Below are 10,519 nucleotides of genomic sequence, written 5' to 3' on the forward strand. Positions count from 1 at the left end.
ATCAAATGAAGGATCAGTTCCTTGAGATGCACAAGGAGTTGAAAACGTTGAGAGGAAAAGACCTGTTTGGTAAGAGTGTTGTTGAACTCTGCTTGATACCAAATATGAAGATCCCTATGAAGTTCAAAGTCCCTAACTTTGAAAAGTATAAGGGAAACACTTGTCTGTTGAGTCACCTTGTGATGTACGCCAGAAAGATGTCAACTCAAACTGATAATGATCAGTTACTGATTCACGACTTTCAAGACAATTTGAATGGTGCTGCTCTGAGATGGTATATGGGGCTAGGCAGTGCAAGTGTTCGCACGTTCAACGACTTAGGTGAAGCTTTTGTGAAACAGTACAAGTATAATGTGGATATGGCGCCTGATAGAGACCAATTGAGGTCTATGTCTCAGAAGGATAAAGAGACATTTAAAGAGTATGCTCAAAGATGGAGAGAACTTGCTGCTTAGATTAATCCTCCATTAGAAGAGAAGGAGATGACGAAAATTTTCATGAAGACCTTGAGTTCGTTTTATTACAAACGAATGATTGCCAGTGCCCCTAGTGACTTTACCAAAATGGTAAATATGGGGATGCGGTTAGAAGAAGGAGTCCGTGAAGGACGTATGTCCAAGGAAGAAGTGTCGTCCAATAAGAAGTATGGGAGTGGGTATGCCAAAAGGAAGGTGAAGGAGAATTACGGTCCAAAACGCAACGGAAATTAAAAATTTCTCCTTTAGAGATCCTTACGAATGGTCATGATCAGTGATAGAATATTTACCTCTTGTGACGATTGAAACCTTTGGTGCAGATCTCTTGTGACGATCAAAACCTTTGATGCAGATCCACAAAGCGATCACGAACATTGAACGATGACAACATCTCTACTCAGTCCACACGAACGGTTTCCTTCAATCTCAGTGCTAGCTGGTACGAATGAAGGCTTTGAGTGAGAGAGAGAGAGAAAGAGAAAGAGAGAGAGAGAGAAAACGAAAATAATGCAACCGCAATGAATGCTTCTGCACAAGGGTTCTATTTATAGAACCACTTGTGTGGGCTTTAAGCTAAAAGCCCACTTAAGTGTATTTTGGCCCATATATTATAATATGCCCAGAATCACTTAAGCGTGTGGTACCTTACCATATTTCATATTCTTCTTAAGTACACCGTACCTTACGATGTTCTACAATTCACTTAAGGGAACCGTACCTTACAGTGTTCCTTAGTTACTCTATCTCTCATCAATTCGTCCTTTGTGTGTGACCCTGTAGGTTTTCGCGACGTTGGCAATTATATTAAATCACGCATTTAACATAATAAACAGTGAGCGGTATCTAGCAACACATCACTGCTACCCAAGACACGAAAATGTCATGTGATCTGACAAAACCTTCTGTGATAATACTTATGTGTATAATTACCCTTTTGCCCTTATGTTTATATTGAACACAAGACATAGACCGTGTCATCCTTGTCCAGTTCAATATTGGGCCCATAGACATTTATCCTGTTATGCAGGATGGGCAAATTCCATCTAGGTCACTCATGTCCCTCAACATTTTCGTGGAGTACCCATCAACTGTCTTTATGGTTATCCAGTTACGGACAATGTTGGATCAGCAATAAAGCACTCGACTCTACATCTAGGGTCCATAGTGGTTTCAGGTCGAAGAGTGGCATACACCATTATCACCATGAGAATAACTTATGACACTTTGCATAACATTCTATATAGTATTCTCATAGCGGGTCAATCCGGTATAAATATTACTCTTAATATTCATACCTATGTTTAAGACTCGATAACTCCTTATCCATGATCCATGAGATGTGATCATCAGTCTATATACATAATAGTCTTAATGCTTTAGTGTTATCCCACTTCATAATAAAGCTCGACTACGGATGCTTTAAGAATAGTGTCCTTATGTTTAATGTGATCTCATGATCAAGTCACACTTGATACATTAAATGGGCTAGCTATTCTAGGGACTTTATTAAACAAACATAATAAAGAAAAAGCCTTTTATTATTCGATACAAGTACTAAAAGTATTGGCCTCTAGGGCTTACACCAACAGAAGGAAGGGGAAACCAACTCAGTATCTGTGAGGAGGCAGAGAAGGCCTCATGTCAAAAGAAATCCTCAACCACATCAGCATGAACATCAAGTTTCATTAGTAATTCCAGTATTTTCCGATGATTCCAACAATCAATCAGTTCCAATTCAACAACAACGTCAACAACAACCGCAACAAAGAACCAACTACAACAACAATAATTAACAACAGAACTTCGAGAGGAAGAAAGTATCTTTTGACCCTATTCATATGTCATATGTCGAACTGTATCCATCCTTGGTTCTCAAGAACCTACTTCAACCCAGAAGTCCACCTCAAATTCCCGAACCACTTCCATGGTGGTACAAGCTTGAAATCCGACGTGCCTTTCACCAAGGAGCTCCTGGCCATGACATTGAGAACTGCTATCCATTAAAGTATGAGGTTCAAAAGCTTGTGAAGAGTGGGATGGTGTCTTTTGAGGACCGTGCACCGAATGTGAAAGCTAATTCGTTGCTTGCCCATGGTAACACCTCTGTCAACATGGTAGATGGTTGTCTTGGAGAGTATAAGGTTTATGATGTTCGCCATATCAGACAGTCTTTGGTTGCAATTTATAGAGATATCTGTTTTTTAAGTGATTGTGAGCATGATCATGATGGTTGTGTAATATGCAGCGTGAACCCTCACGGATGTGTCATTGTCAAGAGGGATATTTAGTGGTTGATGGATGAAGGGCTTATCCAAGTCTGTCAGTAAAGAGAGGTAGATGATGTGAATGTGATAGTACCAGTGTTCAAGACCCATGAGCGGGTAGTAATTCAGTTTGATAGTAGCAGCAATGACAACGTCAATAGATCGGTACCACCGTTAGTAATATGGTTAGCAGGCCCCGTCCCGTATACATCCAATAAAGTTGTGCCTTATCAGTATAATGCCACCATGGTGGAGAATGATCAAGAGGTTTCATTGCCTGTAGCAAATTTTATGGTAAATATAGTTGATATCGTAAAGGTGACCTGTAGTGTTCGTATATTTGGTCCCGTCTTTTCAAAGGAAGTAGAAGAGGTCGTAGTTAGTAAAAAGGTGGATGTGCCTGTGGTGAATCCAATTAGTGCTCCAGTGTGTCAGTTTGGTGAATCCAACAAGCTGAAGCCTAATAATGATGATGAGGTATTAAGGTTGATTAAGAGGAGTGAGTTTAATATGGTGGAACAGCTACTCCAAACTCCGTCAAAGATTTCAGTGATGTCTCTGTTGATGAATTTTGAAGCACACAGAGAAGCATTGCAAAAAGTGTTGGAGCAAGCCTACGTTGAGCACGATGTTACTATGGATCAGTTTGACCACATTATGGCTAATATTACTTCCTGCAATAATATGAGGTTTTGTGATGAGGAGCTTCCTGAGGAAGGTAGAAATCACAACCTGGCATTGCATATTTCAATGAATTACAAGGAGGATGCGCTGTCTAATATGTTGGTCGATACTGGGTCATCTTTGAATATGCTCCCGAAATCGACTCTGTCTAGACTCTCTTATCCAGACGGCCCGATGAGGTATAGTGGCGTAATTGTCAAAGCATTTGATGGTTCTCACAAAACCCTCATTGGAGAAGTGGACCTTCCAGTGAAGATATATCCGAGTGATTTTCAAATTACTTTTCAAGTAATGGATATCCGCCCAGCCTATAGCTGCTTATTGGGAAGGCCATGGATTCATGAGGCTGGAACTGTGACATTTACTTTGCACCAAAAGCTTAAATTTGTGAAGGATGGAAAACTTGTTGTTGGTGGTGGATAGAAGACATTATTGGTGAGCCATCTATCATCTTTTACATATGTTGAAGTTGAGGAGGAGGTTGGAACTCCATTCCAAGCCTTGTTTATTGCTGAAGTGAAGAAAACAGGGGCACCCATGTCTTCTTTCAAAGATGCTCAGAAAGCTATTGAGGCAGGCAATATAGATCAGTGGGGCCGAATGGCAAAAATTGTTGAGAACAAAAATAGAGCCAGATTGGGATTTCAACAAGGGCCGTTTAATGTCAAAGTTGAAGATGTGCAACCAAGTTTCTGCAGTGGAGGGTTCATCCATGGTAATGAACAACACTCAACTGCCGTGATTGAAGGTGATGGAGACGAAGACTGCGCCAACTTTGTGACGCATGGCGACACTTGCAACAATTGGGTTGTTGTTGATATTCCTGTTATCGTTCATCTCTCTAAGTAATTTGTTTTCATGTTTTAAGAAAAATCCTTCTCCCATGCCTAAGGGAGAAGTGAACATTGTTAGGCATTTTCAATTATCATTAATAAAATGCAATTCTATTTCATCCACATCTATGATGTTTCATTTTTACTTTTTGCCTTTCTGAAAATGGTAATCACGAAAAATAATTGTCCATATGCATAATATTTGGTTACAATTCACTTATGTAAAATCAAAATATCAAATCATTATGCAGGATGGTTCCCAAACCCATTGAATGTAATGATCCTACTCCCTCTCCAAATTTGATTTCCCTGTGTTTGAGGTTGAGGAAGATGATCAAGAGGTATCTGACGAATTATCTCGTCTACTTGAGCATGAGGAAAAAGCCATTCAGACGTTTGAAGAGCAGATTGAGTTAGTCAACATGAGTTCCAAAGATGATGTGAAGGAAGTCAAGATTGGGTCTCAACTGTGTCCAGAAACTAAGAAGGGGTTGATTGATCTTCTTCGAGAGTATTCAAATGTGTTTGTTTGGTCCTATCAAGACATGCCTGGTTTGGATTCTTAGATTGTGGAGCATAGATTGCCGTTGAAGTCAGAATGCCCTCCGGTCAAGCAGAAGTTGAGGAGGACTCATCCTGGTATGGCAGTGAAGATCAAAGAAAAAATGTAGAAATAGATTGATGTCGGTTTTCTTGTTACCGCTGAGTATCCATTGTGGGTGGCCAATATTGTGCCTGTTCCGAAGAAAGATGGAAAAGTCCGTATGTGTGTTGATTATAGAGATTTGAACAAAGCTAGTCTAAAAGATTATTTACCTCTGCCACACATCGATATGTTGGTAGACAATACAACTAAATTCAAAGTCTTTTCGTTTATGGACGGATTTTCCGGTTATAATCAGATCAAAATGGCACCCGAAGATATGGAGAAGACCACATTCATTACGCCCTGGGGACATTCTGTTATAGAGTGATTCCTCTCGGTTTAAAGAATGATGGTGCAACATACCAGAGAGCTATGACCACTCTTTTTCATGATATGATGCATAAAGAGATCGAAGTTTATGTTGATGATATGATTGCCAAATCAAGTGATGAAGAAGAGCATGTTGAGCATTTGTTGAAGTTATTCCAGCATTTAAGAAAATACAAACTCTGCTTGAATCCCAATAAGTGTACTTTTGGTGTCCGTTCTGGTAAGTTGTTGGGCTTTATTGTCAATGAGAAGGGTATTGAAGTTGATCCTGCCAAGGTCAAAGTAATACAAGAGATGCATGCGCCCAAAACCGAGAAGCAAGTCAGAGGTTTTCTCGGTCGCTTGAGGAGGATATCAAATTTCTTTACAAAGGTTGAATTTCATCATATCCCTCGAGATGAAAACCGGATGGCAGATGCTCTTGCAACGTTGGCTTATATGATTATGGTGAAATTCTGGAATGAAGTTTCCCAATTTAACTGTGATGCGTCTTGATAGGCCAGCTCATGTGTTTGCCGTTGAAGAAGTCAAAGATGAAAAGTCGTGGTAGTTTGATATTAAGTGTTTTCTCCAAAGTCAGATTTACCTGCCTGGGGCATCTTTGAAAGATAAGAAGACTTTGAGGAGATTAGCTGGCAACTTCTACCTAAATGGTGATGTGCTTTACAAGAGAAAATTTGATATGGTTTTGCTCAGATGCGTGGATAGACACAAAGCAGACTTATTGATGACTGAAGTTCATGAAGGTTCCTTTGGTACTCATTCTAATGGACATGCTATGGCTAAGAATATGTTGAGAGCAGGTTACTATTGGCTGACAATGGAATCTGACTGTTGCGAATTTGTGAAGAAATGCCATAAATGTCAAATATATGCAGATAAGATCCATGTTCCTCCGACACTGTTGAATGTCATTTCCTCTCCATGGCCCTTCTCCATGTGGGGAGTTGATATGATTGGCATGATTGAGCCTAAAGCTTTGAACGAACATCGTTTCATTTTGGTGGCTATTGACTACTTCACAAAGTGGGTTGAAGCGACATCGTATGCAAATGTAACCAAGCAAGTTGTTGTGAGGTTTATCAAGAATCAGATTATATGCCGTTATGGTGTTCCTAGTAAGATCATTACTGATAATGGATCAAACTTAAATAATAATATGGTGGAAGCTCTTTGTAAATACTTCAAGATAACACATCATAATTCTTCTCACTACAGACCTAAGATGAATGGGGCTATTGAAGCTGCGAATAAGAACATCAAAAAGATCATTCAGAAAATGGTTGTGACCTACAAAGATTGGCATGAGATGCTCCCATTTGCTTTGGATGGGTACCGTACATCCATCTGTACTTCAACAGGGGCAACCCCTTTCTCACTTGTTTATGGTATGGAAGTTGTACTCCCAGTAGAGGTTAAGATCCCATCATTGTGTGTCTTGATGGAATCCAAGTTGGCAGAAGCTGAATGGTGTCAGACCAAGTATGATCAGTTAAATTTGATTGAAGAGAAGAGATTGATCGCTATGTGTCATGGTCAGTTGTACCAACAGAGAATGAAGAAGGCATTTAATAAGAAGGTCAGGCCTCGTGTGTTCAGAGAAGGTGACCTTGTGCTCAAGAAGATTTTATATTTCAAACCAGATGCTAGGGGCAAGTGGACTCCTAATTATGAAGGTCCATATGTTGTTAAGAGAGCCTTTTTCAGGCGGTGCTTTGAATCTTGCAACTATGGATGGTGAAGAGTTCACGCGTCCTGTGAATGCTAATATAGTCAAGAAATACTTCGCCTAAAGAAAAGAAAAGAACAACTCGCTAAGTTGAAAACCTGAAAGGGCGGCTTAGGAAAAAATGAGTGTCTCGGTGGATTGAAAACCCGAAAGGGCGATCCAGGCAAAAATTAGAGACATAAAACAGAAAAATTATCCTGATAGATTGAGTACCCCACCTTGGGGCAATCTATGCAAAAATTAGGGATTGTGGCAAGTAATTGCATTCGGTTGGTATCCGATCTTGAGAACAATTTTGAGCAAGTCAGTCAACTCTGATTCGTCATCCTCAACCGAAGCCAAGAGCACAGTGGATATTGAAGTTGGTAGAAGGATTAGTGATCATTGTATTCAATATAGCCCTCTTCCATGTAAATTACCATTTTCAACTTTTGTAAAGATCTACGGAGTCTCGTCATTTACAGACTACCATTCTATTAAATAAAGTTGAGCTTTTTATCCAATTGTTTATACTCTTGTTTATTTTTCAGCTAAATAGAATTGAATTTTTATGATGATAATCTTGAAATTTTGAAATAATAAAAATAATTTTTCTTAAAATAATAAAAGCAATTACTTTTAAAAATAATCGATTCCATTGAGGAATATCAACAACAACCTGAGAATAGGTGAGCCCCAAAGTGCGGAGCATTGTTGATTTTCCCCAAGCAGTTAGTTTGGTCACTTTTTCCTCCCCAACGGCAAATTAGTGTCCCCAGCTAAGTTGATTAATCGCCTCCCTATCTGAGTTGTAGGCGCATATTCTCAATGGTTTGCATAGATCCAGCACTGAGGTGATTTCTTCAACAAGGGGAGATGAAGAGATAGGGGAGATGAGACAAACACAAATTGGTCATGGGAGGAATTTTATCAAATTAAAATCGTTCATTCATTTTGGGAGATGAAATGTACATATCATCAATCCCCTAAATCCAATGGTTTTAATCTAACAAAAGTCAAAACAACCTTGACCAAGGCCCAAACACATATTCAAACTTCACAAGTCAATAAAAATGGCTCAACACAATTTCTACACAATTAATCAATTAAATATCAAATTAAAATGTATTTAAATTAAATTATGTTTGATCAAAAACCTAAAACCTCTTCAAAACACCAAATAAATAGCCATGAGATTCATCCTAGGTCAATAAAGGTCAAAGGACCTTAGACAAAAAATTTCATAATTTTTGAAAAGTCAGAAGTATTTTTAAACAATTAAAAATATGCACAAAAACAATTAAATTATAAAAAATGTCAAAATTAATCCAAAAAATAATTTTAATCATAAAATGAAAGAGGAAAACATTTCAAAACTTTTGGTGAAAGTCCCATATTTTTTGGATTAAAAATGAAATTGATATGAATTAATTAAAAATAAGCAATTAAATAAAATATTCAGAAATTCAAAAAAAGGTTAGCCATCTGATTTCCCTCATTAATTAAGTTTATATCTAATACAAATCACTTAATCTTTGTTTATATCCAAGTTTCATGATCAATTTCAAGATGTCTTCTCCAACTTTTATTCGTTGAGAAACTTCAAATTCAACTTGCAACGGCATGTGCCAAGAGGAAACATTATAAGTCATTTTGGACCATCATCATTGAACAAACAATTTTCCTCAACTTCTAAAATGCATAACTTCCTCATGCCAAATCCAAACAATGTCAAATTCGTGACCAAATTAAAGAGGGGTGAAATAGCTACAACATTTCTGAAGGAACTTTTTCCATTTGAAGCTCATAGTAAAAGTTATTCAACGTGGAAGAAGTGGTCATTTGACTTGGTACTTAGAAAATTTTCAAATAAGTTTGATTTCTCAAACTTCAAACTCAAAATGTATCATGATCCAAGCTCCAAATGGAAAAGTGTTCAACATCAAAGTTGTTCCCCTTGATGCCACCTTTCCAATAAGTCCAAGATCGCCTTATTCGGAACCATATTGAGGGACTTGCGCATGGTTCCTTTCATAGGTTTGTTTTGACAAAATTTGAATTCAAATAACCATTTCCTATTGCATGCTTACATGTTATGGTTTCAGTACTCAATGTGTACAAATTGGAGCAAGAGTGAATCATGAATTAAGCCCAAATTAATGCCCATGCATCCATGCACCAAAGTTGCTAAATTTAGAAAAAACTCAAGGTGTGTGAAAAGCAACTTGATACCCTATAAATACATGGAAATTGTGATCAGAAAGAGGATCCCTGCTTGCCCAAGCTTTGAACCATTTCTTCCTTAGCCTCCATTAAAGGTTAAACTTGAAGATTTCACTTGAAATCGAGTATCAATTCTCCTTCTGTTTTAAGATTGAAACTCCAAGAATCCAAGCCTCTCTTTGATCCATTTCACTTTTTGCAAGCTTTTAGAGTCGAGTCAAGGCCAATTGGAAGCAAGATCAAGCAAGATTCAAGCTACCCGAAGGTGATTATTTAGAAACTTTGAGCCTCCGATTCTCTCTCAATTCTTCACCATTCTCTTTGGTTTTTGGTTGGCTGAAGTCCTACCAATGTAGGCAACAAGATTGAGTTGCTTTGAGGTCAAATCGAAGAAACTCAGATCATGAACCTCAAATTTAAAATCCATGTATATTTCAATATACTTGGAATTAGAAGAAATGGAGGTCAAATTCGTTCTCTTGAGCATTTTTCCTTTAAAATCATGTCCTTACTTTTCATTTTTATGATGGTTTGTGTTAGACCGGTCCGGTGAGGTCCACCGAAGAAGATGACCGGAGCTAGGGTTCCGGTGGTTTGTTGGCATGACCTGAACCATCTTATCTCATGTCAACATTTTAATCCTGGCCCTCATTCCTAATTACCACGTGTGTACACGTGTTGACTGTAGAACATGATGGAAGCGCGCGCTTGACCATCAGATTTGCCACCTCAATTAATGAGGGAGGTCGGATGACCCTTATTTTTTTGTATTTTCTGAATTTTCATTTAATCCACTTATTTTATTTAATTCACAATAAATCCATTTTTAATCCAAAAAATATGGGACTCTCACCAAAAACCTTTAAATATTTTTCTCTTCCATATTTTGAATTAAAATTATTTTTTGGATTAATTTTGGTATTTTTCATGAATTAAATGTTTTTGTGCATATTTTTAGTTGTTTTAAAATACTTCCGACTGTTTAAAGTTGTGAAGTTTTTTATCTAAGGTCCTTTGACCTTGTTTGACCTAGGATAAATCCCTTGGCCATTTATTTGGTGTTTTGAAGGGATTTGATATTTTGTCCAAATTAAAATGCATTTAATTCATTTCTAAATTGATTAAATGTTTAAAAATTATGTTGAGCGATTTTTATGGTATTGTGATGTTTGACTTTCTGTTTGGGCATTGGTCATGGTTGATTTGACTTTTGTTTGATTAAAACCATTGGATTTAGGGGATTGATGAAATGTACGTTTCATCTCCCAAAGTGAATGAATGGTATTGATCAAATGAAATTCCTCTCATGATCAATTTATGTTTCTATTTTCCCCTCCCTCTTCACATTCATCCCT

This window comes from Lathyrus oleraceus, chromosome 3 (genome assembly GCF_024323335.1).
Source record: "Lathyrus oleraceus cultivar Zhongwan6 chromosome 3, CAAS_Psat_ZW6_1.0, whole genome shotgun sequence".
NCBI classification, from domain to species: Eukaryota; Viridiplantae; Streptophyta; class Magnoliopsida; order Fabales; family Fabaceae; genus Lathyrus; species Lathyrus oleraceus.